General features: G+C 32.3%; 2 long non-coding RNA genes across 2 annotated transcripts in view; both read left to right on the top strand.

Annotated features, from left to right (window-relative positions):
• Positions 1–1,023: 1,023 nt before the first annotated feature.
• LOC136270009 (uncharacterized) lies at positions 1,024–10,348 on the top strand. Its single transcript, XR_010707642.1, has 2 exons — positions 1,024–1,180; positions 10,292–10,348. It is a non-coding gene; the product is annotated as an uncharacterized lncRNA (long non-coding RNA).
• Positions 10,349–10,846: 498 nt separating this feature from the next.
• Positions 10,847–27,039, top strand: part of LOC136270333 (uncharacterized) — a 46,559-nt gene continuing 30,366 nt past the window's right edge. The window contains exon 1 of the long non-coding RNA XR_010708088.1: positions 10,847–11,044. This is a non-coding gene — a long non-coding RNA (uncharacterized lncRNA). The remainder of the gene's footprint in view (positions 11,045–27,039) is intronic.

Raw genomic sequence — 27,039 nt, 5'->3', positions numbered from 1 at the left:
TATTTTATGCAACAGAGAGAGAGAGAGAGAGAGAGAGAGAGAGAGAGATATTTATTTTGTTATAGCACATCCATTAATCTCAACTTTTATATTGTGTATACAGGTAAATATTGTTCCTATTTGAATGGCAGGACATCTGATAATAAGGACCCCTGTACAGAATTGGAACACTGTTTCTTTAACATTGACCAGACAGGACAGTGTCCAGGGAATCGGTGTGAACCAGGATGGATGGGACCAGGATGTCAGTACGGTAGGTGAAACATCAAACTTTGTAATACTTATTATTTAGCCAATCTCAACTTCTCAGGCAATTGTGGCAGAACTCGGAAAACACTTCGAATGTATTTGACATAGGCGTACATGACACACCCCCTCCCTCTTTTTCATAAGACAATATAAATACAACACATTTTACGATCTATTGAGATGTGAGCTAGACTTTATTAAATTCAATGATGTACCTTAAAACATAACACAGATGCGACAAATAAGGCTGTGTTGCCGATACTCAAATTAATGTGAAGCATTCTACTACGAAAACGTACTAATATATTACGGATGTAGTTTATAAATGTATTGTATACATAACAAGTAAACAATATTAAATACCTTTTCTTATTTAAATAACATAATTTTTATTTCATAGACATAAACAACATTTGCGATATTTAAAAAAAATTACAAGACACTTACTTTGGTTAAATATGCAATGAACAACTTATTTGATACATTCATTTATGAACAACTGCAACTAATCTTATGTAATACAAATTTTTTTTTGGTATTTATTGCAGTCAATCTGGCATTAAATCCCCTTAACATGGATACTGTGTTTGATGGAGACATGGCGACGCACCGATCAATATCAGCAGCGACAGTTAACTTAAACGGAAAGTTTATTGTCAGCGCTTTCATTATACACACAAGTATGAAAAAAAAATTAAATCACAACTTAAAAAAAAGCATTGTACTCCTGCTTTAATTATCTATAATTATGTTATTTCAGGGTGGTTTAATGGCTTGCTGATAGTAAGAGATGGACATCAAAACGTTCTTTTACGAAAGAGTGTCCAGGAGGTCAGTCCGACCATCGTGCTGCCACACCCTGTTTTGACAGATATATTGAATATGCAGTTTAGAAATTCCATAGATATAAAAGAAATTGAGGTATTTGGAGGTAAGCCTCAATATATTTTGAATATTTGTGTTAATATCTTGTTATAAAACAGAGAGTTTTATACAATAAACCTAGCAATTCAATTTGTTACCTGGAGAAAAAAACATGATAATGACCAAATACATGTACTAGTATAGAAACAGCTTAAAGAACAATCTTTCCAGTCAGAATCAGATCAAGAACTTCATGCTGAACTTCAATCTATCTAGCACGTGGGAATATTTCCACATCCGGGTCAACAACAAATGTATGAATCAATTCAATTATGCATTTATTCAAAATAAAATAGGTACACACAGATTTTACATTTAAGTATCCCAACAACAGCTATGTTTTGACTCGTCCGTCAGTAAGTAAGTGTTTCAATGTGCCAGTCCTGTTTTGTTTTTGTTTGGTTTGTTTTTCGGAGTTTTTGAGGTATTACTTTTTGGCTAGACATGGTTTTATTCGTTTGTGTATATCTAATTAAAGTCTCTTTTGTCCAACGTGAGAGAACCCCTTGAACTAACACAGAATATACAATATATACACAAGAGGTTTGAATTGGCCTAGGTGCACGTCAGAGTTTCTAAAGATGTTGAAATCTTAGTATGTACGTGTATACGATAGGTTCAGTGAATGAAAGTATATTAACATTTGTAATTCATTCTCAAAATATTATCTCCGCACCCTGGGTTTAAAAGATATTAAATCTACAAATTAAAAATACATGTATGTAATAGTAAAATTTAGAGGCTTATTAATTACATTACCGGTAATCATAAATAAATTGGGGTTAATTATTTAAATATATTAATAAGCTTTAGGGTAAATATGTCACATACCTGGCGGATACATCATACAATTGTATGTACATGTGTATGTATTAATACATCACTTACAATTGCTACATGCAGTATATTATGAATATATCAACAGCAATTGGTAGTATTGTTTGTTATAGAATTGATAGTTTAAAAATCATGACATTGTATACAATTAAATATATAACATATATCATTATTATTTGTTATTATATGTATAGCATCAATATTTTATATATGCAAGAGCTTTCAACTGACACCAAACAAATGAGGCTGGCCCCTCAAATAAGGGGCCATGAGGGGTCTAAAGTTTTTTTTAATATTCAAATTTCTTTATCAAGAAATATTTTGTAATGCATTATACCTAGCATTGCTAAGGCTTCCTATGAACATATCAGTTGATTTAAACGTTCATAAAACGATGCATCTATTATAACAAAATATTTATGTAAAGTTATTTTATCATGATATAAATGTGATATAAAATGAAACAGTATAGTGAATGCTACCTTTATGAAACTTAGTGTGGTCCCTTTATTTCATAGTCACGTGACATGTGTTGATAATTCTCCAGAATGGAGGTCATTAACAAATTTCAATATTACAAGGGCATAGTTTTATTTTAATGAAAAATTTAAATGATAATTAACTTTTACTTTTCTGGTAGATTCTTAAAATTGCTGCTGCTTTATATAGAGTTCATCTTTCATTAAAATAAATATGAAAGAAATGAGCTCCGGTTGGAACTTGTATGACCTTCACTTAATATTTTACGTATTTATTATTTCACTCTACAGATTCCATCGAAGCAGCAGCACTTTTTAATAAATAAACGTTTCCTTTATTTATATCCAAAAGATCGTAATGATCTGTTTAGTGGATGCTCTTGTAAAAAGCGGATTTAGATAGGCTTACCGATGTCAAACACATCGAACTTAAACATTTAACACTCTAGAAAAGAAATAATTCAGACTTTAAAAAAAATAACATGCCGAATCAAAACAAGAATAATAGATAGAATTTAATGGTATAATAATTGTTTAAAGATTATGCTCAGTTCATTAATAAAATGCATTTTTCCATGTTAAAAAATTGATAGATCCGCCTCTCTCTACACAAAATATGCGTCAAAATTTACAGTATGGCATCACATCGACAAATGCACCGCGATCAGTCAGTTTAAAAAATGATTTTGTATCCATAACAATCAGAAATTACTTTATTTATAAGCATTTTTGACGAATTGTTGTTTTGTATGATGTCATAGTTAACATTTTCCGTACTTTCTGGTCGGCGCGACCACAAAGTGCTGTGTAGCAACCTCTAATGATACAACGTCCACTAATGATATAATGTTGCATTAGTGGTCAGGATGTTGACCACTAATGATATAATTTTATCATTAACGAACAACCTAACCGTCCGCTAATGATATAATTTTAGATTTATATCATTAGCGGTCAAAAACCGTAACCTCTAATGATATGGAAAAAAAATGAGAAATAAGGACTACCTTGACCACTAATGATACACATTTGCACACATTTTTAATTGCATTAGTGGATGGATTTGCAACCTTTAATGATATAATATGATATAATTTAATTTAAAATTATATATATATATATATATATATATATATATATATATATATATATATATATATATATATTTGATTTGATTTTCATACGATACTGCATAAGAATTGGTTAATTGTTTTTTTTTTTGGTGGGGGGGGGGGGCGTTATTTGATCATATACATGTATTTTGTCCTTTATTGTAAAATACACCATTCTGACATTACCCTGATATTTTGCCTTTTTACTTGAACTGAAATAGTAGCATACAGACAAAATACATACCATTTATGACTTCGTCTGTTTACTTGAAGATCCAAATTGATTATCATTAATCAAAAAGGAGTTGTGCTAAATATTTTTAGTTGAAGAAAGTTTGAAGAAAAGCAATTTTACGATATTAAAACATTATTGATAAACTTTTAGCGGGATTTTATTAACATGAAAAAGGTCCAATTCATAAGACTTATTCTGCCTGGTGCAGGCAGATAGCTAACCTTGCACAACGCAAACAAAAGTCACACGGGTTTCATATTTTATTTTGTGTGGAAACGTTGCCGTCATGAATAATATTGGTAAAAAACTACAACAAATAGAAATAACAAATTACTAAATAGGAAAATATAGAATTTAACTTTATACCTTTAACTGTAAATTACTTTAAAGACCATAATGGTGTGCCATACTTTTAAGAATGTTTTATCTGTGAAATAAATTTCCATCTGTAACTATACTTCAAAAATACAATTTAATACTAACAAATTTGAGCAATTACTTCGATAAAAAAGACTTACTTAGTGGTTCGAGGCACGCATCTAACAAGATTGAAGACGATTGACAATGTGAGACCGGACTGGTCAGTAAGGCTGACAGGAAGTGAGTGATTGACCAGATATAGTTAACTTGTACCAAAAATGATTACCGGGTATATTAAACTCAAAGTGGTTAGCTTGTAAAAAAAAATATTTCTGAAGAATTTTAAAATTAAACCATAAACAACACAAGACTATTTGCTATTATGGTCTGTAGCACAATTGAATCACTAATTTATTGTTAAGTTGAATATGTGGGTTTGTTAATTATACCTTAGAACAACAAAGAATATGAAATAATGTTGGTTGAATTAAAACTACTTCAACAATGGTGATTATGTCGGTGTAACAAAAAATGTTAACCCGGGTTGAAAATTGACCCGGGTTTGATAAAATTATATCATTAGTGGTCAACATTCTGTCCACTAATGCAACATTATATCGTTAGTGGACAGTGTATCATTATATAAATAGTGCCTGTTTGAGAGGGTAACAGTTGAAATTGACACCCCGAGAGAACCATTGTCAACCGACGCGAAGCGGAGGTTGACAATGGTTTTCGAGGGGTGTCAATTTCAATTGTTATCCTCCCAAATAGGCACTATTTATTTTATTATACTGAATGTCTTAATTTTAAAGAAATTTTTCTGCTTTTGTATAGAAATGACGTGAATTCTACGGCGAACTGTACGCGCATAATTTACGCGCATGTAACAATTCGTTGTGTTACCCGTTGCCAAGTGTGTTGCTAACGCTGAGGGTAATAGAACAAATTATCAACTGCGTCTAAACCAATCAGATTTCAGTATTTAACATGAAAGTATAATAAAAGAGGTTGCTACATACCACGTTTTCAGTCAAATGAAATATTAAATGATTGAAGTCAGAAAAATCAACCTTTGAAATGTCAAATTACCCAAGACGGCAAATATAGCGGATAGTATGAAAGAGTTAAAGTTTTGAAACCGAAACTTTTAAGTACACACATGTACAATTAAACTGTGAAGAGCAAGTTACTCTTCTGTTCAAAGACAGTTCAAAACTCTGAAGTCGGAGTCAATTTTCAACAGGGTCAGTTTTCAACGTGTCGATGTCCTTAGAAGTTTGAAAAATATTTTTCAAGCTGTTGAAAACTGACCCCAGGTATAATTTCACGACTTTTGGTATCAATTTTTCAACGTTGAAAAATGATATCCGGGTCAAATCTCAACCCGGGTCAAGATTCCTCGTTACGCCGGCGAATGCGTCATAAATGTCCAATACTCCCTAAACACACCCATCATAATTTTGTTAATCTTGCAAGTTTAAGAAAAGTTATTGTTAAGTTGAATTAATTAAATAATCACTGATCGCGACTTGTCTGATAAAAATATGAAAACTGCTCATTATTGTGCTGTCAGTTAATTATCATGACTTCTCAAAATAAATTAAAGTTGAAGCGATTTACCGGAAATATAACATAAACGGCCGGTATTGGTTTGACAATCTTAGCAAACCACGGTCAACATGAACGATCATGGTGGAGAGAGATATATATATAAACGGACACCGGACCATGGCTTGAGACGATGTTGTTTGACATATATTCCTTTTAGCTCTATCTACACAGTTTAACAACAAGAGACAGAGTTCTTAGTCTTAATAACAAACTGTTGCTATCGGGGAAAAAACCCCAAACAAAAACAAACAAAAACAAAAATCCATATCGGCATGAATATCGGACAATATTAGGAATTAAAACATGGAGCTGAAATTTTTTATCAGATTCAAAATAATTAGGTAGAGCAAGTTCCATATCAGAGACAGTTCAAAAACCTGTAGTTGGTCAATTTTCAACGTGTGAGGTCATCAGAGATTAGAAAAAAAACCTTTTTTGAGCTGTTGAAAAATGACGTTTGGTCGCAGTTTTAACGTTAGAAAAGCCCCCGCCCCTCCCCCCCCCCGCCCCCCATTATCCCAAATCAATAATCAATGTTGAAAAATGAAATCCGGGTATACATTTCACGACTTTTGGTCTCAGTTTTCAACGTTAAAAAAGCCCCCCACCCCCACCCCCACCCCCTCCCCGAATCAATAATCAATGTTGAAAAATGAAACGCGGGCCAATTTTTAACTTGGGCTAATATTCTTTGTTACAACGACATGATCCCTATTGTTTAAGTAGTTTTAATTCAACCAACTTTAATTGATATTCCTTGTTGTTCTAATCTATAATTAACAAACCCATATATATATATATATATATATATATATATATATATATATATATATATATATATATATATATATATAATCTTTTATCATGTTATATCATTAAAGGTTGCAAATCCATCCACTGATGCAATTGAAAATGTGTGCAAATGTATATCATTAGTGGTCAAGGTAGTACTTATTTCTCAGTTTTTTTCCATATCATTAGAGGTTACGGTTTTTGACCGCTAATGATACAAATCTGAAATTATATCATTAGCGGACGGTTAGGTTGTTCGTTAATGATAAAATTATATCATTAGTGGTCAACATCCTGACCACTAATGAAACATTATATCATTAGTGGACGTTGTATCATTAGAGGTTGCTACAGTGCTGCGTAGAGGCAAAAGTGTTAACCTTCCAGTTATTTATCTATAGATAATAAAAGTTTACTGTTGTGGTACATAAAAAAGGATTGTAAGGGGCTTAAAGTCCAATGTTTTGATCATTTATATCTTAAAAAGGAAAACTATTTTGAAAAGCATTATAGAAGAGAAGATGCTCAGAATAAAGTTCGTAATAATATTAAATCCCAAAATTTTCGTTAAATGGACCCTAAAAGAATCAAGGTGCTTATAGTTTAAGAACCTTGGTGTACATGTATTTCAAACAAAACAAGGACAAGTCCCATAAATTTATATTTTTTTAAAAGATGAAAAAGGATATAGAAAAAAAAGTAAAGAGTCAATTTAAAATCAACGGGTCTTTTCTTCTATTTCCATATCTGTTTAGCTGGTAAATAGCAAAATAAAGGTCATACATATATCTCAAATTCTTAAATTGGACGGAAGACCTCCTCGTTGCGCGCAATGAGATCGTATTTAGTTACTTTTTTCTCTTCGGATTTTTCAGAAATGGTTCAGACGATCTCCATTAAATTTTAGATGTGATTCATATTGGTTACCTGATAGCAAATGTCTTGCATTGATGACGTCACATCTCTTTTCGAAATTATGTTTTTTGCTTTTTATATGGTTTTTTTTTTTGGTCAGCAAACGTTCTCCAAAAATATAAGAGATATTGAGCTCAAATGTCTTTGTAGAGAAAATATTGAAGTTTTGCATGGTTGGTGTTTGTTATGTCTAGCACTAAATGCGCCAAAGCTCGGTAGGTCTCGAAATTGAGATATCAAGAGTGTCGTGTTATTTCTTTGTTTATCTCTTTTCTGGAAACCATTTTGTTAACCGGGTTTTCCAACGGAAAAATCCGGTTATTAAAATGGTGAAAATGGCGGGCGGGCGGGCGGGCGGGCGGGCGGCTGCCAAAAGGGTACCCTCATTGTACGGATAACTCCTCCTACAGTTTTCAAGATAGGAAGTTGTTCTTTTGCAGATCAATTGTACATATATCAGAGGTGTGCATATTACTAGGATTTTGATTTCCGATAATTTATCGAAAAAATACCAGCTTTTGAACTTAGTCATTTTTTGGCAAAATGTTGCATATAGGGCACCCTCATTGTACGGATAACTCCTCCTACAGTTCTCAAGATAGGAAGTTGTTCTTTTGCAGATCAATTGTACATATATCAGAGGTGTGCATATTGCTAGGATTTTGATTTCCGATAATTTATCGAAAAAATACCAGCTTTTGAACTTAGTCATTTTTTGGCAAAATGTTGCATATAGGGCACCCTCATTGTACGGATAACTCCTCTTACAGTTCTCAAGATAGGAAGTTGTTCTTTTGCAGATCAATTGTACATATATCAGAGGTGTGCATATTACTAGGATTTTGATTTCTGATAATTTATCGAAAAAATACCAGCTTTTGAACTTAGTCATTTTTTGGCAAAATATTGCATATAGGGTACCCTCATTGTACGGATAACTCCTCCTACAGTTCTCAAGATAGGAAGTTGTTCTTTTGCAGATCAATTGTACATATATCAGAGGTGTGCATATTGCTAGGATTTTGATATCCGATAATTTATGAAAAAAATACCAGCTTTTGAACTTAGTCATTTTTTGGCAAAATGTTGCATATAGGGTACCCTCATTGTACGGATAACTCCTCCTACAGTTCTCAAGATAGGAAGTTGTTCTTTTGCAGATCAATTGTACATATATCAGAGGTGTGCATATTGCTAGGATTTTGATTTCTGATAATTTATAAAAAAAATACTAGCTTTTGAACTTAGTCATTTTTTGGCAAAATGTTGCATATACATGTAAGGTACTCCATTTCACTGGATAAGGGTTGACATGGATTATGGATACAGTTTACATAAAAGAAAACCCGGTTTGCTGTCACATTGACAGCTTTTCACTTGTTAAAACATGTAATGCAAAAAAGTTTAAAATTTACGAAAACGTCTATTTAATACCAAGAAAAAGAGATGGCCCCTCAAAAAAGGGGACCTAGAGGTCCTTAAAGTTTTTTATCCACAACCCTTAAACGAGGGATATTTTGTAATAGATTATAGAAGCAAGTATATTTATATTAAATTTCACATATGTAGCCCAACAGAATAATGCTTTTCTTGTCCAAAACGTTAATCACCTATATCTCAAAAAGGAATAATATTCTAAAAAGCAGTATAGAAGAAAAATATGCACCCTTCAAAATTTTGTTAAGTAACCCCAAAAAGAAGCTGAGGGACTGGCCCCTAAAACGTTCTTCCTCAGATATCTTAAGAACGGTAACGAATTTCTAAACACTTGTTGAACAAAATGTCTTAACAATTAAAAGACCTTTATATTTAATGTAAAAAAGGGGGGCTGGCCCCTTAAATTAAAAACCCAAAGGACTCTAAAGTCTTTTATCTATAACCCTATACAGATGAATATTTTGTAATAGATTATAGAAGCAAATATGTTTATCTTACATGTAGCCTAACAATATAATGATTCTCTCACGTCTTAGGTAATCCGGGGTTTTTAAGGATCAAAAGTCCAACCGTTTGATTACGTTTAACACTAGAAGGAAACATATTTTAATTGCACTATAGAAAAAAAGTTACTCATTATGATTTTTAAACAATCAAATTTTGTTAAACAGATTAGGAGATAAGGTATCTGCCCCTAAACTTTCTTTTCCAGATAGTTCAAGAACAGTTCCGAATTTCTAAACTGTCTTTTAAAGTAAATTAACTTTTATTTGATGTTAAGAAAATCCGGATGGTCCGTCAAATTAGAGATCAATAGGGTTTAAAAGTTTTCAACCAACGCTCTTACACTTGAAACAAAATAGTATCTGGCCCTTAGAATGTAGACCCTTTTCTTCTATTTTAGATAATGTTTAGCTGTCAAATAGCAAAATCAAGATCGCACATGTATCTCCAATTCTAAAATCAGACGGAAGACATCCTTGTTGCTCGCAACGAGATCGTGACTAGTTTTGTTTACATAATTATATTATTTCGGGTGTACTTTTAGAAACTAGCTAACACGCAGTGATTTTTTTTAAATACACAAAATCACAAAATTAATTCGATATCTAGATAGAATTTAAAATTTTTATTATTGACCTTTTACAAATTTAAGGCCTACAAAAAAAGAATTTCTGTAGATTAAGACAATTAATGATTTGGAGCTCTGTGAATATCTTTTTTAGTAATTATTTATAGTCAACTAAAAATTGAAAGACAATGTTTGATAGAGGTATTTTTTGTAAGTTCTAACTATAAGAACAGTTGATTTTTTTTTCTTCAAAAATTAACTACAGGTAAAGATGTAGCTCTCTGGAAACCTACAAATCAGTCTTCTACATATTCTGAACGAATCTTAAACAAATTGGTAGCCTTTACATCTGACAAAGCTGTTGATGGTAGCGGAGATGGAAACTTTGGCAATCTTAGCTGTACACATACAGCAATTGGTCAGAGTAAGAGCCCCTCATGGAATGTGAATCTCGGGGAGGCATATTCCATTATAGCTATTAAGATAGCAAGCCGAAAAGATAACCGTAAGTATGCAACGCAATTGTTTCATATCGTACACATAAAAGATTAAAAGTACAAAGGATTAGTCCATCATCATGGTATTAAAAGGAGTAACTTCTGAAATACATGTATTAATTTTACGCTTGAAACTCTCAGACTGAATGATAAAATACAGGGGATATTTTTATTTTATTTTTCATGTTATGCATATGATTTTAAAGTTAAATACTCTATATTCGAGGTTAGTTAGTATTAGTTTTCTTTTGTTTTACAAATTTACATAAATTTCTGTCCAATTTTGTCTCAATAGAAACATATGTATTTTGTAGAGTATCGTATAAATGGATTTAACTTATTTGGAACGGCAGAAAATGGATCAAAACTCTTGATATACAGTGATCAACCTCCTTATTGGAACCGCGGGGAAATAGTTCTTGATTCTAATCGCATGCTGGATATACCTGTTAGTGTCATAACTATAGAGGGACCGCACGATAACGAAAAGATCCTGACGCTATGTGAAGTTTTCGTATATGGTAAATATCATATTCCTTATTTTTAAACTGTTATTTTTTTAATCTTTAACTTCTACGCTGATAACTTCTCAATTTACAAAGAAATGTTTTTCCTTAATTTGCTTATTTCAATGTTTCTTAATTAGTGTTTCCTTTTTGTAAAGTTTGAAAGCCAACGATGTAGCTTATTTATGCATTCTGTAGCCTCTTTCTTTACATCTGAGCAAAGTAGTGCGTATAGAAAAAATAAACTTTAAAGCATTATAGATGAAGCTTTTTTTCTCATTACCTTGAGCGTTCCACCATATTTGAAAAAAAGGAATTTTACGCCGGTATATTCAAACCGGCAAGATTGACTAACGCCAACGAACCTTTATCGGTCAAGTGAACCAACAAACACCGCATTCGGTGTACGCCTGTTAGGCTAATTAGGTCCTATATATGAGACGTGTTCAGCTAAATCTTAACAGTTCTCATTAAATGCTTTATCTTCCATATTTCTCTTTCATTGCCGCGATCCCTGCAGTCCCAAAACACATGTACTAGTTACCCACAGAACGTTAATGTGGCATTTACAGATATCAAAGTACTGAGAGTACTCAACTACGGGGTCTTGAAAGTTTGAATTTGTAATTGTCCACGTTTTCCTCGAAAATACTTCCAAAATTATGAGTTTGAATTAGTTGTTTGAATAAGTTGTTTCAATCAATGTTAAAAATGGCATTTTGCAATTACTTGATTCTTTGTCTAAATTTTAATAAATCCCAACCGTGAGTGTCCTTCATAATTGTAGAAAATAGATCAACGGTAATTTATGCAAAATAAAACCCCAAAGAAAAATGTTGAAAACTACAACTAACCAGGAAAATCAAATCATTAGATTTATTTTATTTTTTGATCCATGGGAAATTCCACAATTAGGATGGTATCAGTTACACAAGGTTTATGAAAAAATCCGAAAACTCTCAAACTGCTGAATAATTGAACAAAGTTAACATTTGTATACCGATAACAAACACGGGCAACTGACGTTAGAAATATTTCTTTTTATAATAAGATTATTCCAAGTACTATAACAATAAAAAGGTTCGTCACGGTCGCAATTTGATTTTTTAGACCGACTTATCTGACACGATTTTCTTGCAGTGATCTTGCATTGATTCGCCACTCACTACTCTTTTGAGTAAAATCTTGCATCATCTACGCGAATACAACCGTTCCTTGCTCAAAGAATCATCCTCCAAATTAAGTCAAGTGCTTTCCAAATCAGTAAAACTAGAAAATGGAGCGAAAAATAAATGATTCATATTTTTGGGTAGACCTTTCCTAATTGGCTGTTATATTTGTCGTTAAAAATAAAGCAACAGAATGACAGAGGCATTAACTGATAAATCTACAAGATAGTCAATTAAGGAATGGTAAGAAATAAAATAAGTAAAACCACATGATACACCGCTCAAGCGTGGGAATGAACACTTCACACATTATTAGTATATAATGCTTAATATGTTGAACCATTTTTTTCTTTCATTTTTTTATACACTTTGTCCAATTTTATTTCTTATCTTAATCCTTTAAAATTGAAATAAAAAAACAACAACTGCAATGTTGGATATTTAAAAGAGCAGCAGGGATGAAAAATCTAACCTGAAATGGATAATATACACATGTACATGTACGTTGCTTAATCCAGTTTGTTGCAGCTGACTTGAAAAAAAAAACTATTATTCTACATATACATGTATTTACATATGTATTTCAAACCAGTGAATAGGAACTCAGTATATGTCTAAATTTGAGTCATTTGGGTCAATTTTCAATATAATTTAATAAGAATTTCAGATAAAAGAAAATTAATCTGGAAAGGGGGGGGGATGAGTCAATGAATGAGAAGGTACATAAAGACTTGGTTTTATTTTCTATGTACACAATTTCTAGAGAGATGGATAGCAGTCATACCGCAAGTACACTGAAAGCCAATGAAACACCTATTTGATATATAAGACATCTGTGTATATAATGTGGAAGACCAATTAAATTTTTGAATGTTTTTAATTTGAGCGCCTTGAGTTACAATTTTCTTCTTTCACACATGGGATTTGTTTTAATAGAATACAATAACTACATATAGCTATTACAATGTAGTTGAAGATGAATATGTACCTATATGCATATTCTTATATATAATTTGATCATTTTATAAAGTAAGGGGGCAGAACTAAATAAAGGGAATTGGAAGTTAACAGTGTTCCCTCACCAAAAATTAATTTTTATATTTTGCAAAGGATCTTATTTTTGGTAAAAATGGTATTTCATAAGGGTACAATGTCAAAGATTAAGTGTAGGTAAATAAGTGTACATTTTGGATACAGTTTTTTTATGGTATTCTTTTTTTTCTACCGAGGGGCTATATGGCACAATATCCTTTGAACACCCATAAAAAGCCATTATTGTTCAGGTGAGCGATGTGGCCCCATGGGCCTCTTGTTTGTCATGGCTTTACTTACCGTATAACGGGTATTTTTTACGTGCTGCTAATTTTTACGAGATTTATAAATCCGTAAAAATTAAACGCGTAAATTTTCACAGAAGTGAAAAAACACCGCACGTAAATTTTCTACATCGTACGTATGAGAGTAATGTTCATGACCTTCAGCTCAGTCCTTGTCGGCTGTACATGTAGGTTTATTTGAGCGTTTTTGGTCATGTGGTGATAACAGTTCAGATTTTTCTATTCAGTCTTGAGCATTTTTTAAAACCACGTTAGTTGCTAGCTTTCAATCACTCAGTCAATAAGTATGGCGGGGAAACGAAGCTATTTTAAACCAGTATATATAATGCCAAATCCAAATGGATCGCTTAGAAAGAAACAAAGTCACGGTGAACCCCCCCCCCCCCCCTTATACCCGAGATGATTACCACAGATGATTTTAATTTTTACGGACATGTCCAATTCGTAAAAAAATTACGTGTAAAAATTCAAATCGCCCTCTTTTAAGATAAATTCGTAAAAAATCACAGCAGTAAAAATTACCCGTTATACGGTATAATTTATCATCATTGAATATTGAACATTATACAAAATATACAATAGTTCAATGATACACAAAGATGACTAAAACAATGAGACAATGGTTGGTTTGAACATATTTTATTGTATAAACATATATTAATGGTTCGAACACAAGTTCTTACAACTTACGAGGTTCTTACCAAGTATAACAATTTACAACTGTAAAGTAGTTTAGAATGGAAAGTACATAGAAATGGATATTACTAATATAGTTAAGTTATTGAACAAACATACATGTATAAACAGTTCTGTTGAATTTGGTTTAGGCAGTAAAATTGAAATTACAAGAATCTGCCACAATCTCTTATAAATCTTTGAACAGTTAAAAAAATATGTTGGTTTAAATTGACACTCAGAGATTCATCTCCCCACAACATGACAATTAATAATATTAATTTGATTTAAGTTCAAAAGGTTTGCAAAAAACCAGCTTGATATTTATAAAATAGGTTATTTTTAATAAAAAAAAATTGTAGACATGTTTGAATATAATTCTTTCCATAATTTTGCTAACACAGCTCAAAAGTGAAAAGAACAGAAGGGTCGTCCTTTTTAAACAATGGTAAGACATGAGCAATTTTCCAATCATTTGGATACACATTTTCAGTCAAAGATTTGTTGAATAACAAACATAGTGGTTTGGCGACAGATTGTAAAGTAGATTTTAACATTTTGTGACTTATTGCATCTGGACCTATGGCTTTGTTAACAGGGAGTATTTTTATTATATCAATAACTTCTTGCTCCTCAATAGTCACATTGTTTAATTTGTCATGACATATGTGATATAATTGAGGTAGTTGACTGAAAGAGTCATCAACGTTTGAAACAGATGAAAAATATTTGTTTGATACATCAACTTTTTCTGTATCGGTAAAAGCAATATTAAATCCACCCGTATCAGACGTATACTGTATCGGTGGAATGTATTTCGTTGGTTTTGCATGAAAAGCGTCTTTAATTAACTTCCAGTATAATTTGTTATTATTATTCGAGCTCGCGTCCGCCAATTGTAAGTCAATACTATCATAATAATTACAAAGTGCATGTTTTTTCATGTTGTTAACTTTGTTTCTGTGTTTACGATAATTTATCCAATCAGATTCATTCTTTGTTTTTAATGCTTTGTTTCGAAGCCGGTTGCGTATTCTAATGGTTTTCCTAAGCGTTGAGTCAAACCATGGTTTGTCCTTGGGCCGGATAGTGACCGATTTTTCAGGTATACATTCACGTACAAGCTTTAAATATTGTGAAGTAAAGTGTTCAGTTGCAGTATTGACATTTTCTGCGTTGCTTATTATGTTGCGCCAGTCGCAGTCATTAATTAGTTTGTTAATTTTGTCAAAATCCGCATCGTTGTATCGCCAGACATTACGTTTGTACCAACGATAAATTTTATAATTCATAGTAACGCACACATAGGTTGCCTTGTGATCGCTAAGCCGCGCCTCTACGTTATAAGTTCCGGATTCAGTTACGTCAATGTGTTCTGTTGTAAAAATTGGGTCAATAAGTGTTCGTGAGGAATTTGTGATTCTTGTAGGTTCATGGATTTTGTTGACTAAGTGAGTGTTGGATATTACATCGTACAAAATATGTGTGTTAGGAATAGTAAGAAGGTCGACGTTTATATCACCAACTACTATGAGTTTGTCGGAAATTTCACTGGCTTTGTCTAAAGACCACGAGAAGACAATGGTTGAATTTTACTCAAAATAATTAATAGATGTTAACACTGAAAATTATCAATAAAATGGATACAAAGTATTGAGTTATGTTACCTAATAAATGTGTAATGTATGTAAATGATAAAAGCTTCAATGTCAAGCAATGGATCATTGCACACGATGGTCTACGTCGACTTTTTAAACAGTATATGACGTAGAGAACAATGACAAAGACAAAATGACGGAAGCCCATATCATTGGCATGAGACACTGGAAAGTAACAGAATCTGCGGCGGGGCCTCATGCAAAATTCTGTCATATGTCTGAATGCAACAGGTTAAACTACCTGTTGTCAAAAGACATCCGCCAAAAGGGGGCAAATTTTGCCCGAGCCATGAATGTAACAGAACTGCACAATAAAGATATAGGGGGAAACAACTGCACTAACTAGAAAACGGGGAAAAGTCTTGAGATTTGCACGTGAAATTTTGAACAAACAACCTGAATGTCATTAAGGATAATTGATGCATTCGGTGATTATTTTAGAGAATATTCACATGAGTTTTTAAACAAGTTTTGTTAAGATTTTATTGGTCACATATTAATCCTTTCTGTAGTGTTTCTATATGGTCGTTCGTTTTATTGTAAAACTGTAAAAACGTACTCAATGCTGTATTGCCCCCTCCCCCCGCTCCGCTGCCAAGTGCTCGCGCTGGATTTTTTTTTAAATTGGCGAAAAGATATCCAGATCTGTCGAAAATCATTTTTTGGCGACTTCTCCTAATGTGTATCATTCGGTCAGTCTGTGTTAATTCAATCGCCACGTGCGGCCGAAAATCTTGTGTCGCTTCAGCGCACACAGCTGAGAACATTATTTATGGCTGCAGATGATCAAATGTTATGTAATTGTGTAACAATGTATCGAAGGTTATCGAAGGTTAACTGATGTCGAAGGGTGCTTTCACTACAGTGGTCAATTGTAAAACAATACGGCTATTAAGCCAATCATCTTCACACTAAAGGTGAGAGATCGTAATCTGAGAATGTGGCTAATTAATTAACCTGTTGAACACGCTTAACTTCTATAGTTATGAGCAGAGTAATATATATTATAATTAAAAGTTTTTAGTCAAATGAAATTTGTGTCTGGGATTTAGAATTATGAAATACGACTACATAATGCAATGCAGTCTGTCGCCATAGAAATCATCAAAGTACTGCAAGTGTCGACAGATTTCTTCCATGATAGTTCACTTGACTTACAGACTATAATATAGCGACAGATCTGCCTCCCAAAAATGTACGCGCTTCTCAAAGTTACACTTAAATGAGATATATATGTGTTCTTGGGGATTTTTAATTAGTTATTGCTAATTATATGAAAATTGATAAAAAAAAAAACCCTTTTATTGAAGTTGTGTAGTATAAGGTTGTAATGCAACTTAATATACTAACAAGATTAGCTACAGCCAGTGCAATACTAATTTCAGGTCAACAATATATGAATACCCAATCTATTAAAATACAAGATGAATAGTTTCCAGAACTAAAATAATATGCATGTATACATGGAGGTTGCACCCTCATTTGTATGGCTGTAGGTGAGAAGGTAAACGTGTAGCGATGAACATACAATGCATGTCTGCATATACGGATTCCGAACCGTGGCTACAGACGATATCCATTGACAGTCTTTCAATACATCTATGTGCAGTTTGACCTAAAAACTGACCAGTTTCATAACTTCTTCGAATTTCTCTAACACGGACTGTCTAATTCTTCCACAGAATTCCAATTTATGAAAACGCAATTGGAGTTTTATTCAATTTAATAAGTCAGCCCACGGGCTGACTGAAAACTCAGCAGAATATTTTTTTTTGAAATCTTAAATAGTCTAAAACAGAAGCAATAATACATTTATGGCTTTCCCTACATCTTCCTATTTATTTGTATTTTTAACCTCAAATTTAGAACTGTAGGAATTCAGTTTCAAAACTTTTCAAAAGCTTTGAAAACTATACCAATTAGAAATCATTTAGATTCAAATTGACACATGTCATTGAGGAGACATCGTCGGAACCCGCGGGTCTCTTATCTGTTACATTGCTTTCAATGCAGTGTAATGGATAGAAAACATGTGGGCTCCGACGATTAGAGGAGAGTGCAAATGTGCATACAAAACAGTGGTCACTACATGCATATTCAAAAAGTACAAAATATTAACTAAACAAAAAATTGCTTTTGACCTGAGGGTGTCTCCAAAAATTATTTGGGCAAGATCAAGGTCACTGGCAGGAAAAGTGCAAAAATCGTGTCCGATCCATATCATTTCTTATGAAAAAAAAACATTTTTTTTCTCACACAAAGATTGCTTATGACCTTAGTGTGTGTAATGATTTTGTTCCAGGGTTATTTTGTCAAGTTCATAATTTGTGTCTGCTTTATACTGTTTTTAAAGGAGAAACATTGGAAGTTGCTTTTTCATTTAAAGATTGCTGATGACCCGGGGATGTGTCATGAACTTAACCCAGTGTCAGTAGTGCAAGTTCAAGGTCATTTGAAAAAAAATATGCTTTTTTCCTGTCTGTCATATCTTGCATACATGGAAATGATTAGAAGCTAAAATTTGACACAAATATTGCTTGTGACATACACTTTAATATGTCCTGACTTGAACTTTTATCATTTGTGCAAGTTCAGTGTCACTATAAGAAAAAGAAGCATCCATTTTTTTCTAATAGAAAAATACTTTAGTAATGATATTTTTTTCTTAGTGGGGAGGGGAGGAATTATTTGTGAGGTTGCTCACAGAACCGCCAGTTGGTCCACAGAGAGCACTCTACCCCTTTCTCGCAACCAAAATTTCCCTTAAATTAACATAAAGGAAATTGAATTTTGGGGCATTGTTCCCCCCTTCCCGAACCCACAATTTAGTAGAAGGCAATATAAATTTTTATGGCAAATTGAAAACAAATTATAGTAAACAAAATAAGTTATAGCTGCCTCACAACTCCCCCTCTCCCCTACCACTATCATGGATTAGATTTTGAAGATTTTAGTAATTCTTTCTTTTATTTCCTTGTTTAACTTAATACATTTCGGATAAATTTGTTCCCCGAAGCAAAAACGATGCTGAGTGCTTGCATGGCCAAACATTATACAAAGAGTTGTTCCTGCCGCTGAGCACCTCTCGTACAGCGCACCCTCAGGTCATATTGACAATCGAGTCTGATTAAAATCACCACCCTTCTGCTTACACTTATCAGGGTATGATAGGTATCGATAACAGGTCATCTTCACATGACCTCCATATTTGCACACAACCTAAATATACTCTCAGTTACCAAATATATGCCTTTATCTGTTAATGAGAGGTGCAACTCTTCAATACTCAGTTACATAGAAAGCACGCATGAATTAATTTGCCTGTCTCAATTTAAAAAGTTCCAATATATTGTATAAAGCCCTGATTGGTCAGAGGTTTAGGTCGTGTGAATATGACCCCCTATAAATACCTGTCAGACCCTGTAGGAAATAGAAGGGTGCTTTTTATCAGACTGATTGACAATCCTTTTCCGACAGGAAGCTGTAACGGAAGACCTATTCGTTGCTTTGCAACGAGCTCGGCTCTAGTTTAAATTAACTGTTTGGGCACAGTCAGTAAAATGAGTACCATCAGGGTATATATATACTTTTGCAAGTCCGGATAATTAATGTAACCCCTATTTCTTGAAATAACACAAAGTTTGACATAGAACTATTGATCCTTACCTGAGTGTTTCCCGCTGCTACATGTGAAAACATATGCCTGTAATATGACCTGGGTAAAATTTATGACCAAATTATTCTACAATTGAGTCGGATAGCAAGATTATTGGAAACTGTAAGTTTTAAAAATTTTGAAGATTAAGCAAGGATATTATACCAGTGCTGTTACAACCTGCTGTAAGACCAGTTCATGAAAACAAGGCTCGACGTCTTCCCATACTATGCCTCTCTTTCTAAGCCATCTCAGCTTGATTTTATTGGGTTCTAATTGGAGATGATTGTTTTTAGTTTAAAAACGTATGTTCATAGGCGTGGAATATCAATGAAGAGCCCATTATCCATTATGATACTGTATTGTTGGTATCTTTAAACTATCCATACTATGAGAACAAGTATTTGTGTTGCAAGCACTCCTAAGTCATAAAAGTACTGACATTCCCATTTTTTACTGATAATCTTCGACATTTACTGACAATGTACTGATATTACTGATAAACAGAAAAGTACTGACGTTTTTACTGACGGTACTGAAAAACTTAGAGAAGTACTGACAAGTACTGATAAGTACTGACCCCATTGTTTTTACTCCCGCTAGAGCCCAAAAGGTGTGCAACTGTATTAAATAATGTATCTTTTAATTATGATAAAGAATTAAACGATTATTAAACTTATTAAATAACATTTTCCTTGAATGAAAATGTCAAATTTATATGCAATTTTATGTGAAGGAGAAATTAAGCCATGGTTTTTTTTTAAAAAGAAACTGGCGGATTTTTTAATATTTATGTTGTTAGTTGAGTTTTGATAATTATTTAGAAAAGAAAAGTCAGTAAAATAATTGACACTCTTGAGCTGAAGATCACTAAACTTGATCACCCAGAACAACACCTTATTAATAGCATTCAGTCTACCCGTATTACCCATGCACGGATTTACGGGGTATCTGGACCCCCCCCCCCCCTCTTGCACCCCTAATGGAAAAATCTACTTTCTAAATTTACATAAATAATAAATGTGGCTCAGACCCCCCCCCCCACCCCCCACCCTCCGGGAAACATAAACATTTCTACTATTTTGAAATGATTTTTGGGTCCGCGCATTTTACATAGTAAATTAATGCGCTGTGTTTCCGTATACTTATGATCGCGGAAAGATTAGAGCGCTTGGGACAGAGCCCGAACGTGTTTATCAGTAATTTTGTCTTTGTGAAGTAATATAAATCTAGAAATGAACCCTATCCATCAATTGAAGATACAGAAACATCTAAACATATGACTCAACATTGACACAAATCTAGTTAGACTTGTATACCGATAAACCCTTTATATTATTATCTTATTACATGTATTTAAACAAATGACCTTGTTTTGTAATCTGTAAAATAAAAGTGGAGGACCCATGTAACCTGCTTAAGTTAAAAGGCATAATTACAAAACATGATTAGCACGTGCAAATAATCACACCGATCAAAATGATCACCTATATTTTGACTGTTTTGCCTGATGTGTTGCAACCACTATTGAAATAAAACCACTATTGAACAAATTATTTCAATAGTGGTTGGGAATGCATTTCATTAGAAAAATCACTTTGCAACCAGTATTGAAATAAACCCACTATTGAAATAATTATTTAAATAGTGGTTAGGTATGCATTTCATTACAACCCCTATTGAAGTGAAGTAAATAAAATATTTCAATAGTGGTAGGGATGCATGTCAATCCGACTGTGCATAACACTTTCGGTTCCAGATGACAGGTGATATGGGAAACAGTAGAGGTAAATCAAAGAACATCATAATCAAAAAGGAATTTATCATCTCATAACTACGGAAGCGTATGATATACACTTCATATTTTTTTTATTTTCTACACTTTAAAGTGTAAATTTTACACTTTATTTTGTAACAATCACACTTTAAAGTGTAAAATTAACACTTTAATCTGTTAATCTTACACTTTAATCTTAAATTTTACACTTTAATCTGTAAATTTTACACTTTAATCTGTAAAATTCACACTTAAATCTGTAAAATTTACACTTCAAAGTGTAAAATTCACACTTTAATCTGTAAAATTCACACTTTAATATGTAAAATTCACACTTTAATCTGTAAATTTTACACTTTAATCTGTATATTTCACACTTTAATCTGTAAAATTCACACTTAAATATGTAAATTTTACACTTCAATCTGTAAAATTTACACTTTAAAGTGTAAAATTCACACGTTAATCTGTAAATTTTACACTTTAAGCTGTAAATTTCCCCCTTTAATCTGTGAAATTTACACTCTAATCTGTAAATTGTACACTTTAATCTGTAAATTTTACACTTAAATCTGTAAAAATTCACACTTTAATCTGTCAAACTTACACTTTAATCTGTCAAACTTACACTTTAATCTGTAAAATTAACACTTTTATCTGTAAAATTCACACTTTAATCTATAAATTTTACACTTTATTCTCCAAAATTCACACTTTAATCTGTACATTTTACACTTTAACCTGTAAATTTTACACTTTAATCTGTAAATTTTACTGTAAATTTTACACTTAATTCTGTAAATTTTACACTTCAATTTGTAAGTTTTACACTTTAATCTGTAAAATTCACACTTTAAAGTTTAAAATATACACTTTAATCTGTAAAATTCACACTCTAATCTGTAAAATTCACACTTTAATCTATAAATTTTACACTTTAATCTCTAAAATTCACACTTTAATCTGTAAATTTTGCACTTTAATCTGTAAATTTTACACTTTAATCTGTAAGTTTTACTATAAATGTTACACTTTAATCTGTAAATTTTACACTTTAATTTGTAAGTTTTACACTTTAATCTGTAAAATTCACACTTTAAAGTGTAAAATTCACACTTTAATTTGTAAATTTTACACTTTAATCTGTAAAATTCACACTCAAATCTTTAAAATTCACACTTAAATCTGTAAATTTTACACTTAATTGTGTAAAATTCGCACTTAAATCTGTAAATGGTACACTTTAATCTGTAAAATTCACACTTTAATCTGTTAATTTTACACTGTAATCGGTAAATTTTACACTTTAATCTTTAAATTTTACACTTTAAAATGTAAAGATCACACTTTAATCTGTAAAATTCACACTTTAAAGTGTAAAATATACACTTTAATCTGTAAATTTTACACTTTAAAGTGTTAAATTTACACACTATCCAGTAAAAATTGGCTCATATACATTTGAGAGCTTTTATCATTTCCGATGGCTGATCGAAGCATTATGGACTGAAATATATTAATTCGTAAATATTTCAAACTTTGTATTAAATACAGTGACATCATTACACAGTGATATTTATAAAAAAAAACGTGGATTTTTCAAATAGATATAAGCGGTTTTATGCCTCGGCTTTTTTTCCACACTTTTTTAATGATGATTTTACAATAAAAATAACAAATAGTGTTGAATTACTGATCATTCAAAGAATATACATTATGTATCATTCTGTCAAAACCTCGATTTAGCATAAGTACGTTCAGTACTTCGAGTTGTGTACGTACTACAGAAACTTGATTAAATAAAATTGTACTGTATACAAATGAATGAAATTGATGCTTTAAACTAGTAAAAGTCTTGTTTACATTTAGTAGGCTTGAAGACTGTGTATTTGCATAAAAGTGAACAAAAAGTCAAAACCCCAAAACATTGTTACAGATAATTCTACATTTTATGTTGCGGCCACCATATAATTATGTGGTGGCCGGTGTAATGAAGTATACTGACCCCCGTAGAATAATGACCGGGGGTCATTTTTCTACGTAGAATAATGACCCCCCTAGCTGAAGAATAATTAGATTTTTCTGAAGAAAAATGACCCCCATAAAAAAATTACCCCCCCCCCCCCCCTCGTAAACATGAATGGAAATTGGTTACCCCGTATCCAAGATATGACTTTGAAATTACTTTTTTTTCACAATGTTCAACTGATTTTGAAGTTATAAACACCGATCTTGTAAATAAATCGCTGTATATAGTTTTTCCTATCCGTAGCAAGCACAGGCAAAACACTCTTACATGCCACAAATTGATTGTTAACAGTTACATCACTTCAAGACGGGAAAAGACGCATATAAAGAAAAATTCATACACAATGAGGATATTGTGATAATTAACGAACAATAATCATGAAAGAATAATTGTTGTAATAATATAAGCAATATTCATTGGTGAATGAATTGTCAATCGAAGAATGATACATGTATATATCTTTATGGAAAAAGACTAAGGGGGCAGGTAACGTAGGAATATGAATACTTCTTATTTACATTTCTTGGAGAAAGTGATTTTTAAAAAAAGCGTTCTGCGTTAGTTTTAAAACAAAACTAACGGAGAATGCTTTTTTTAAAAATCACTTTCTCCAAGAAATGAACATGAACATCAATATTCTAAACATTTGTTGTAATGTTGTATTTGTGATCATGGATAGACTTTATTCTTTTAGAGCAAATTTGTGAAGAGTACCTGACTATAGTAAATCTTAATAGATAATAAACACTGATCGATTATAATAAGAAAAGATTGTTTCTAAAAGCGTTGATAAGAGGTTAAGACCCATGTTAGGGGTTTATATCCCGCTTGAATTTGCCCACACGATCTTTATTGTATCCAACGTTACGAAAGCTCATACAAACTATCGAAGCATTAATGATCTTGATAATAACTAAACTTACTAAAGTATGCCGAGGATAAAGTAAGATATATTTTCTGTACGAGTACTCTCAGTACTTTGACGATTTTCCTTATTGGCCGTTAACCTCTACTGGCGTAATGGCTCTAACTTCAGCTTGGTTATAAACGTATCAGTGGAGTAAACTTTTCATAATTTTGGTTTAATCATTAATTCTGGGTGATGCACTTGTATACCCAGCAGTTTGTATTGCGGAAATCCTCAATGCAAGTATAATTCATGAACAATATGAAGAATATAGAAGATGCGACGGCGAAGCGCGAAGATGCGAAGACGAAAGTGATAAGTTGCGAAGGCGAAGAAGTGATACTACTGCCGCTTCTTCGCCTTTGCAACTTCGCACTCTCGCCTTCGAATCTTTGCGCTTTCGCCTTTTTAGCTCACCGAAACGAAGTCAATGGGAGCATATGCTATACCCACGGCGTCGGCGTCCGGAGCTGGTTAAAGTTTTAGATGCAGCTCCTGTATCTAAGCTATTACTTGTCCTCTCTTCACCAAAGTTACATGGAGGATGCATCTGGACCTACTGAATCTGGTTCCTAACTTTCAGATGCTGGAGGAGGTTAGGGTTTTTGGAGCAGGTTAAAGTTTTGTTGCAGGTGCCTTAAATAGCAATATCTAAGTTACTGCTGGTCCGTACTTCACCAAACTTGCATGTATGATGTGTCTTATGATACTGATACACCAGACAGACGTGAGCGCTGAATCTGAGCTATAGTTTTGGGATGCAGGAGGAGGAGGTAAAGGTTTTTGGAGCTGGTTAAAGTTTCTGTTGCAGGTGCCCTCTAATGATAATATCTTAGTTACTACTGGTCCTAACTTCATTAAACTTGTATGGATGATGCGTCTTATTATAGTGATGCACCTGACAGGCTTAAATGCTGAATCTGAGCCACAGGTTTCGGATGCCTGAGGTTAAGCTTTTAAGAGCTGCTTAAAGTTTTTGAAACAGGTGTCCTCTGATGACAATCTTGCATTAATATAGTCTATGATACTGATGCACCTGACAGGCTTGAATGCTGAATCAGATCAGAGCCATAGGTTTATGATTCTTGATGAGGTTTAGTTTTTTGGAACAGGTCATATGTTTTATAGCTAGATAGAAAGCTTGCATAGTTGATTTAACTATATTATAAATGAAACGCAGAGGTTGCTTCAGATACAGAGCCTGATCTCCATTATCAAGGATGCTAACGAAATCTCCTACCTCACTCAAACCTGCTTGATAGATAGATGTAGTTGTTGTTAAATGACGTAACATGATCCCTATGATATTGTAATATTATAAAATATCGTATTATACGATATTGTATAATATGATATTGGTTTATATGATATATTATCATATCACATGAAATTGTATTTTATGAGATTTTACTTTATATATTATTGTATCATATGATACAATGTGTATAGTATGATTGTATTATATTATATTTTAATTTATCACATGATATTGTTTCATTTGATATGATACAATGTTTATCAAATTATATTGTATTATATAATACAATATTATATCATGTATCAAATATGATACAGTATCATACAATACAATATCATACTAAAATGTTTACATTCACTTTCTTTCCCTCTATTAAATTGCATTGGTTAATTTTAGTGATATTTACAAACAACACCGAAGACTTACTCACCAGATCTGGTGCGTATGAATACATTAAGTGTTTCTTCAGTATTTCTCGAAGAACAAGAACTGACTCTTCTCGCGGCTTCAAACCGGATAACGACCTGATATTATACTCACGCTGATTAATATTTCATTGATGTAAATATATTTTGACAGTTAAATGAATTCAATTGATTAATTTTTAAGTATACCAAGAGTAAATTCATTAAATTAAAGAAAGAAAAATAAAATTGTGTTATTAGAATTTAAAACGCTGCGTACTATTTTTGTCAGCATATTGTGGCTGTTCCATTGGCCATTCTGTTAATTTCGCATTACTTGTTGAAAAAGACAGAGCCTTTTTAAAAAAAATTATATTTGCCGGAAGGAAATACATGTTTAAAAAATGTAAATATAAGCATTAAATCATTATTTTTTGAAAAGTGTGGTCTCATAACTGCAACAATGAGTGCAAACAAATTTTCATAACGCGCTAGTGCGCGTTATACAATTTGTATGCACACACCGTTGCAGTTGTGAGACCACATCTTTCAAACAATAATGATTCAATGCTTAATTATACAATATAATATCATATGTTTCAATGTTATGATGTATTTTTGCAGTTTGATATTGTTTCATATAAAACTATATTGTATTATGTTTAATGATATTGTATTGTTTGATCAAATACAATAATGTATTACACAATAATTTAATTCTGTTTGTAACGCGCTTTCTAATTGGCTAAAAAATTATTTTATATTGTATAAAGAATGTTGCCTACGTCATAGTAAGACTAACGTCAAAAAAAGTATCAATACGCCTAACGTTACGTTTGAATGTTGTACAATTTTACGTCATTTTAAAGGTCAAATGACCGTTTTTATCTACAATGAAGAGTAAAAAATTAAATTATAAGCAATGAATTAAATATTTATTAATTTTATACGATATAAAATGGTTTGAAACAGTTTACGCTTTTTTATAAACCGCTTCGCGGTTTATAAAGCGTAAACTGCCCAAAACTATTTTATATCGTATAAAACAAATAAATATTGAATTCATTCCTTAAATACAATGTCATATCATACGTTACAATATCATATCTCACAATATTTTACGGTATTTTATGGTATTATA

This window comes from Magallana gigas, chromosome 7 (assembly GCF_963853765.1).
Source record: "Magallana gigas chromosome 7, xbMagGiga1.1, whole genome shotgun sequence".
In the NCBI taxonomy this organism is placed as follows: domain Eukaryota; kingdom Metazoa; phylum Mollusca; class Bivalvia; order Ostreida; family Ostreidae; genus Magallana; species Magallana gigas.
This window is presented reverse-complemented; position numbering and strand designations above follow the sequence as displayed.